Source organism: Fragaria vesca, linkage group LG5, assembly GCF_000184155.1.
Source record: "Fragaria vesca subsp. vesca linkage group LG5, FraVesHawaii_1.0, whole genome shotgun sequence".
Classification (NCBI taxonomy): domain Eukaryota; kingdom Viridiplantae; phylum Streptophyta; class Magnoliopsida; order Rosales; family Rosaceae; genus Fragaria; species Fragaria vesca.
The window spans coordinates 14,669,853-14,677,906 of NC_020495.1; positions in this window are offsets into that span (position 1 = coordinate 14,669,853).

Consider the following 8,054-nt stretch of genomic DNA (forward strand, 5'->3'; position numbering starts at 1 on the left):
GATGAAATCGTCGATGACGACGGCGGAGAGCTCGTTGTGTGTTTCTAGATATGTTCCCTCTGAGCTCGCTTTAGTTAATGGCATCAATCTCTCGGTGGAGGACATCGGGTTCGCCGGAGAGAGTGATTTGCCAGAGAGAGAGAAAGAGAAGAGAGAGAGAGAGTGAGGGAGATGAGTTGAGAGTGAATGAGAGAGATGGATAATGGTTAATATGTGGTTATTTTTGTCAGTGGCATGACATGTAATTTTTTAAAATTTATGGGCAACGGTTTAAAGAATTTAAATGGGTGTATTGTTTTATCATCAAGGAACATTTGTTAACAGTTTTATCATTTGTTACTTCTAAATGTACCATTTTATCATTGGCCCTATAATTAATATATAATTACATTTGATATAATAAAAATATAACTGAAAACACGATTAAGGGGTGTCGGGAAGATATTTTTGGCGACCTATCAATCAACTATATCATTCATTACCGATTGATTATTTCTGTTCCATTTATACTTCTTCCTTTAAATGGTTATTTTTGTTCTCGTCGCTCAATCTTCTTTAATTTTTGGTTCCTTAATTGTCTTTCTTTTTTTTACATCATTTATTATCTTCTCTGAAATTTATTTTCCTAATTTCAATCTCTTCTTCATTCTTAAATCCTTAATCAAAGGACATCATTCTTGTCCTAATTTCAATATCTTCTTCTTTCGTAAATTCTTAATCAAATTTTCAAAATAAAAAAGAAAAAAAATCTTAATCAAATGACATAGTAGACTTCCTTCTCCCAAATTTATATACATGTCACATCAATTATGGAGAAATATGTTGCAGTAACAAACGAGGACGGTGATCGATGTTCTCCGCAACCAAAAATATTCACTATGCTCTCTCTATAAATTGCTCATAATTCTTCGAGTTTTTCCTTCCTCGCTTAGGTTTTCATTCATTTCATAATCCAATTTTTCATGGAAGTTTGCTCTTAATTTCATATCTCTGATTCTTTTTATTTTTTATCCTCCAACCTCCATTTGGGATGTTGTAAAGGGTAGCACCAATTTTTCTCTTTTTATTTTATTTTTTTCCGAAATTATGCATCTGAGATATATGAAATTGATATATGGAATTGGTATACGAAATTGATATATAAAATTGTGCTTATGTTTTTCCCAAAAACTGGAAAACTCTAAAAAAAAAAAAAATTAATAAAAAATTAATATTATATAAGGGGCCTATTTTTTTTTCTTGCACCGGGCCTTGAATCCTTCAGGACCGGCCCTGATCCAAACATAACATAAATGTTTCTATATAATCCCGGATAAGGTTGCAGAAGCTGAAGGCGTGTCCGCTGATTGACTAGCTTTCCTCCCGTTGACCTGTAAACAAAAGGATGACCGGGGGCTTCCGGTCTTTCCTCCTCCGATGATTAAGTCAGTGTCTGTTGGTTGAATGTAATTACTAGGGTAGTTAATGATACCTGACAAGATGATGGCTGGGCCGTATTTATGGCCCAGCATGGGTTCACTTTGCTTGGAAACCGATGTGGGACATTTACCCTTGTTTGCTGTTTTAAATGTAGACCTCCCATATGCCTTCTGCAGTCGTTCCAAGCCTAGCGTTACCACCGAGGTTGAGCCCGACCCACCCTGCTTATGGGCGGGAACCTTAGGGCGACCTCGGTTGTGGTAGAATGTCTGCTGATTTACGGGCTTGGAGGTTGTTTTATGCACAACCGACTACAATAAGTATAACAACTTTGGTGGGGCTATCAATTGCTAATTGCCAAATATATTTCGGAAAGAAAACGAAACCTTCCATAATAAGGGATTAGAATTTTTTTTTCTGTCATATGTCATTTTTGTTTGTTTGAGGGAAATGAAATTTCTTTCATTGATCGAAGATCATTACAATCAGAAGAAATAAGTACCTCCACATGTGGAGGGATTACCAGAGAAACCTAGGTTCACATGAGAAAATAAAGCAATTTGAGCTAAAACATGAGCTACTGAATTAGTTTCTACTCAATGGCCGCATCTATGTTGAGTTATGTATCTATCACTACTTGGAAATAAGCAATTTGCTAAAAGAAAGAAAGATGAAAATCAAAAAACAATTACACTAATAGTAATATAGTGAAACAAACACAAAAACATAATCATGCATCTAGAAACTGATCCTGCCAACAACACTTGCAAATGTGCATTGTCTTAGTGTTGGTCAGACCCTCTTATTACCTACATTCATATAATTTAATGGTTGATATATTTTTTTTTCAAAAGTTAAAAGTCGGTTGATATTTTATGGAATGATGAAACATTTTATATGCGGTTGACTTTTTGGTATGATTTATTTCCAGGAACTGTCTAGATTATTCCAGGATCATTTTGTATTTTTCTGAGAGCGTGGCATTGGCTTAGTCCTCCACCTCGTTTGTATTATCTTTTTCTATCAATAAATGTTCAGGTTAGGATGTTTAGATAGTCCTAGTCCCGCTTACTAAAAAAAATAATTTATATGCGATTTAAAAGATTTATGCTCTCACTTCAAACTAGCTTGTCACAAAAGTCCTCATCATATGGTATCGCATAATACTCCCCTTCGAGTTGAATTGTTGGATGATAAGGATAAATCAGTCATAAATTTAACCTTCCCTTTCCCGGTCCCAGATCAGGATGTAAGAGTACTAGGGTCGTGCATTAGTCTGTTACTTGTAGGGCAAGAACGTGGTAGTTATGTCAAAAACTTGTATATTTGGGACCTATCTACTAGATTCCACCGCCCTATACATGATCCAAGTTACAAGGTGCAGTTAATATATCCAAAAGATGGAGCTGTTCGAAAATTTTTAAACTACGATTTTGGTTATGTGTCTGGCAAGGACGACTACAAACTTGTTATCATAATACTTGCCCTTGGTGATCTATTGGAAGTCCATATCTTCTCTTTAAGATGCAGCAGTTGGAAAGTTGTTCAGCTCCTTACTTGTCATGGTCGGCCTAGGTTAGTGGACAGGGGACATTTTCAAATGGAGCGTTATATATGCCTTTGACTTGGAAGAGGAGGAGTTGCCGCGAGTTCCATTGCCGACTATTTTATGGGAAATGATCTAGATAGAGAAAACATAATGGTGGCAAAGAGGGAATTTCGGTTGTTTTTTATTGATCTTCTTCATGGAGAGACATAAATCTGCAGTTTGATTGAGTACCATATGTTTGTCATGTCATCTCATATACTGAATTTTTGGTTTCTCTCTAGTCTAGGGTCAGGAAACTGGTTTCTTCTCACTCAAGTTAGACATCAGTAAGGCATATGACAGGTTAGACTAGTCTTTTATTATGGCTATTCTCACAAAACTTGGTTTTCATCAGTAATGAATTCAGATCGTGATGAAATGTATAAATACTGTAAGCTTTGCTATCATCATTAATGGTGAACTTAGTGAACCAATTTTTCCGAGCAGAGGCATAAGGCAAGGTAACCTTTTGTTGCCTTACCTGTTCATTTTATGCAATGAAGGTTTATCCGCCTTAATTTTGAATGCAGTAAGTACTCATAGTATTGTAGGCCTCCAGATGTGTCCGTAAGCTCCAGTGTTTCATCATCTTTTCTTTGTTGATGATAGCATTTTATTTGGTACTACAACAGATGAAGAATGTAGACAATTTCGAAGAATTTTGAATGTTTATGAGCAAGTGTCAGGCCAGAAAGTTAATTTTCAGAAAAATAGTGTGGTGTTTAGCAACAATGTTTCTGAAGAAAGGCAAGATGAAATGGCTACAATATTAGAGGTGCAATGTGTTAAAAAGCATGATAGATATATTGGCCTGTCAATGAGGGTTGGAAGATCCAAAAAGACAATTTTTGGGTATAACAAAGAAAAACTCACGAATAAACTTGTTGATTGGAAGGCAAAAATCTTGACTGTAGCCGACGAGGAAATCTCAATGTCGTTATATGCTATAATTAAACTGCTACCTATTACCAAAAGGACTTTGTGATGATCTCCATCAACTATGTGCATCATTCTTTTGGGGCGACACAGAAGAAAAGGAAAAAAATACATTGGAGAAGCTGGGATAAATTTTTCCTCACTAAACAGGAGGGAGGAATGGGTTTCAAGAACATCTATGCTTACAACTTGGCTATGCTGGCAAAACAAGGGTGGAGGTTAGTAAAACATCCAGATTCATTGATTACTAAACTTCTTAAAGCAAGGTATTACCCTAACCACTCTTTTTGGGATGCTCAACTTGGTACCTCACCTAGTTTTTCATGGAGAAGTATTTTGCAAGGTAGACCGGTTCTGAAAGCCGAAGTTAAATGGAGAATTGGAGAGGGCACTCGTGTTAACACCTGAGATGATAATTAGATTCCAAATTTCCAGCCATACCACTTGTAGAAGCCACGAGATTGTGTTTATGAATTAGTATCAGACCTCATTGATCATAACACTAGAGACTGGAATCATGTTGTTGTTTAATGTATTTTCCCTCCTGCAGTAGCTAACAAGTTCTTTGTATCCCTCTTAGTCACATAGTCATGTCTGACAAGATTATGTGGATGCCAGGAAAAAAAATAAGGATTTTACTCTGCCAAAACATCATACTAGATTGCTAGAAGTGTGGTTTTTTTAGTATCTTCCTCAACTGCCAATTTCTATAAACAGTTATGGGATAGAATCTGGCAAGCTCAAGTGCCAGATAAGGTTAAAATTTGTGTATGGCGTGCATGTAATGATTTGTTACCCACAAGAGCTCAACTCAGCCATAAAGGATAGAATGGTGATTTAAGATGTGTATTGTGTCTGCATCAATATAAAGACAGCTCTCATCTCTTCTGTCAATGCCCAACTGCAGCTGCAATACTTCAAGCTCCTCCTTTCAATCTCAGGAACTACTTACTACCTCACATGATGTTCAAGGAATGGATGATAGGAAATGCTATCAATATGGGAAGAATGTTGTTTGAAAAATTAATGATGGTTATCTAGTCACTTTGGAGCAATCGAAATGACAAGCTATGAAATGATACTTCTCAACCTCCACATGCGTTGTTATTACGCAGTTTATCATGGTTAGAAGAATTTCACAAAGCAAGACAAACCGAGAAGCAGCCTATAGTTAAAATATGGCAAAATGGAGACTTGCTCTATATGATTTCTGAAACTGAATGTTGATGGTAGCTTCCTCCCTAACCTCACTCAAGGAGGATGTGGAGGTATATCAACTAAAAACGGTCAATGCATGAGCAATCCAGAAAATGCTCAAACACAAAGCAAAAGCTTAATCCAAAGTATATCTACGAATTGAAAGAACAACCGTAAAACTTCATACAAAAAAAGCGAATATGAAAACTAAAAAGCAAAATAACCTACTCCACCCTAAAATTAAAAGAAACTATCAATGATTAGGGTTAGGACCTCATGGTGTACCTTTCACCGTATATACAGAGAAATATTAATTCTAGGGTTTGATAAAGATCTTTCCTAGTGAGACTAGGAACTTAGCCTTCCACTGTTTCAGACTTAACCTCTTGCTCCTCGACCACTAAGCTTAACGCCATCAAGTCTAAAACTTCTCCCTTGCTGGTTCTTCTTGTTTCTGCTACAGCAAAGGCGACCTTGTGTCTTATGAGACTTCCCAGTATGAGCAATGCCTAAGTTTCCATCAGGGGCAGTAGAGAACCCTAACTCATTATGGTTTAATTAATGGAGCCAGAACCATTGCCAAAGCATGTTTAGGGAGCTTGTCATCTGGATGGTCCTCTTCCTCTCTTCCTCTATGAACACCAGTGATCTTAGTTGGTTATGGGAAGGCCGGAATCTCTCGGATTAAGATGGATCGCTTTACTTTGGGTGCAGCCAGAAAGGATAAGCGTAGGGACAGAGAGGGAAGTTGAAGTATTCCCTCTAAAGACCATCACAAGAGTCAATGTCGTCGTCAGATGAGTAGGATGAGGCAGTTCTTGTTCACGGGGGCAGGGGAGGCCTCTATGGTTGATCATAACGCAGTGCGGCAACGACCTAAGAGCCTGTTATATCTGAATTTCACTAAAAAAAACACATCCATAAGGCCTAATTCTCATATCAAGTCTTACAGGTTCATTCAGAGGGAGAGTGAGTCGAACCTGAACCTGATCGTGATTGATGTCATGGTTGTCAACCTGAAGAACTGATCCAATGGTTTCTCCAACAAGGCGCGCAGTGACTACAGTTATGAGCGCTGCTTGAAGATCTTGGATCTCGACCCAGATCCATATGAAGTCGAGCTGGACTTCTCTTATATTTGAGAAGTAATCATAGTCATTGAGAAGAAACATCGTCCTCTGATAACCCCAATGGCCTCATTTCTTGACTCGAATAACTTCTTGTTCATTGGAGAAGGTAAACAGGTAGCGATCTCCTCTCGCTTGAACCTCAACCGGTGATGATAGACTCCATGTCACATCCCAACCCTTAAATTTTTACCTTATTTACTAGCTTAGTATTAATAAAAGTTTTACCGTCTTCGTTAATGAGATTATAATTTATTTGGTCCCTAGAGGGTTTTTAAGGGACGATTATTTCCGAGAATTATTTGTAGGAGAAAATATGACGACGGTAAAAATAGTAAATTTTAGCTAGTAAAAGGTAATTTTTATTAGGGTATTATTTTGGGGTGTTTTATTTTTGGAGTTTGGGTGGCCCCCCCCCCCCGACGTCTCCCCCGCTGCCGGATCTTCTATCCGCCCGTCCGCCGCCATCCGGCCACCTGAGACCGCCGCTCCGGTCCCGATCGGTCGGCCTCCGACCCAGCTCCCTTCCTAGATCGGTGAGAGCTCCCCTAGCGCCGCCATGAGGGAGAGTTGCCGCCCGAAACCCCCCGGCTGTCCAAAGCTTTCTATCACCGGAACTCTCTCCTCCGGCCGTCATAGCCGGAGCTGTTTAGCTCAAAAGAAAGCCCTCCTCCCGTGTAGCAACCCCTCCAAATGTCTCACCCTCTCTTGAGCTCGGTAAAGAGAAATTCAAAGTTGAAGCTCTAGGGTTTGTTAGGACATTTTCGTTCGATTGACATAGTTAAGCTTAGAATTGGTGTTTATGCTAGTTAGGAAAGTTGTAAAGGGGATTGAGAGGAAGTTGCTGTCAAAATTTGGTAGGCATTGGAGATCGTCGGAGTCGGTCTCCGGCCGTCGCTGCCGGAGAAGCAGGAGGCAGCGACGGCGCTGTTTAGGGGATTTTCATGGTTTTAGATTGATTATATTAAGGGGAGTTATTGATGTGAATTTTGGAATATTTGGAGGAGTTTTGGATAGGTTTAGAAATTTTTTAAAGCTTAGTAATTTTGGCGGTTATTTAAGGTAGAATCCGGCCATTAGATTAAAGTCGTATAATCGGTAGAAAGTTGAATTAAAGCTGCCGGTATGTTCGGTGAAGTTTGGACCCTATTGAGTTAAGAATGGCGAAGTTGGGCAAGGATGAGTGTAATTAAGGCTCACATTTAATTATGCTTATTTTGTGTAAGTTTTGGATTTTTGGTTGGGAAATTAATATTATATTTGGAACAGAACGTGAGGAGGCTCGAGCGGAAGAGGCCTCGGATCGACATCAGGCTTAGGCCTAATTTGTGAGTGGTTTAAATAATGTGCATGCCAATGGTTTATTGATGAATAATTTCTTTTGTTGGAGAATAACCGAAATTGAGAATTTCAATGATTATATATTCATATATGGATGGTTATGAGGAAGTATGTATATAAATAAATGGACTAATTTCAGTTTACCCCCATCAACTTTAAGTCGATCATCATGTTAGTCCTTCTTCTTTTAATTTCATCAAAAACACCCCTTAACTCCCAATTTTCATCAGCTGCGCATGTCCAAACCTCTAATCTCCATCTAATTCCTGTGTCAAGTGATGACTTGATATCAAGAAGAAAGTCAAATTTTGAAAGTTACCTTTCGGACCATTTTCCCCCCATATCGATACACATCTTCGTTCCAATCACAACCCCCTAACCTTAGTGATTTTGGTGGGATTGAATGCAATTTGTCTATTTTTCCTTTTTTCTTTCTTCTTGATATC